The sequence below is a fragment of the Herpailurus yagouaroundi genome, unplaced genomic scaffold (assembly GCF_014898765.1).
Source record: "Herpailurus yagouaroundi ecotype Mexico unplaced genomic scaffold, PumYag 28, whole genome shotgun sequence".
Taxonomy (NCBI): Eukaryota; Metazoa; Chordata; class Mammalia; order Carnivora; family Felidae; genus Herpailurus; species Herpailurus yagouaroundi.
Genome location: NW_024412376.1, coordinates 162,824,395 through 162,824,991, shown reverse-complemented (window position 1 = coordinate 162,824,991; position 597 = coordinate 162,824,395).

Genomic DNA, 597 nt, shown 5'->3' with positions numbered 1-597 from the left:
ATGGTGATGATGCTGGTGATGGTGATGGTGGTGAAGATGGTGATGGTAGTGATGATGACGGTGATGATGATGATGACGATGGTAATGATGACGATGGTGATGGTGATGATGGTGATGATGATGACAGTGATAATGATGATGATGATGATGATGATGATGACGCTGGTGATGGTGATGGTGATGATGACAATAAAACAATTACAGTATTACCTTTTTGAACATCAACCATATGGAAGGAACTATGCCAAGTCCTTTACCTGAGGCAGCTCATTCCACGAGAGGTAATATCTGAGAGGCATATTATACCTATTTTACAGATAAGGAAACTGAGTCCATAGAGGCTGAGTAACTTGCCCAAGGGCACATGGCTGGTAAGTGGCTGAGCTCTATTCTTTTCATGTGTCCCCAAAGTAATTTCTTTTCTCTCCTCTTCTCTTCCTTTTCTTAGTTTGTTATTACGACTCTACCCAGGGTAGCAGTAGACTGAAATCCCTGTGTGGGGTTGTAGGGAGAAGAAGCTAAGTAACACTGCTTCCTCTATGGTGGAAGACGTCAGACTCTCCTGGACAGTAGGTTCTGCAGATGAGGAAGAGAGGA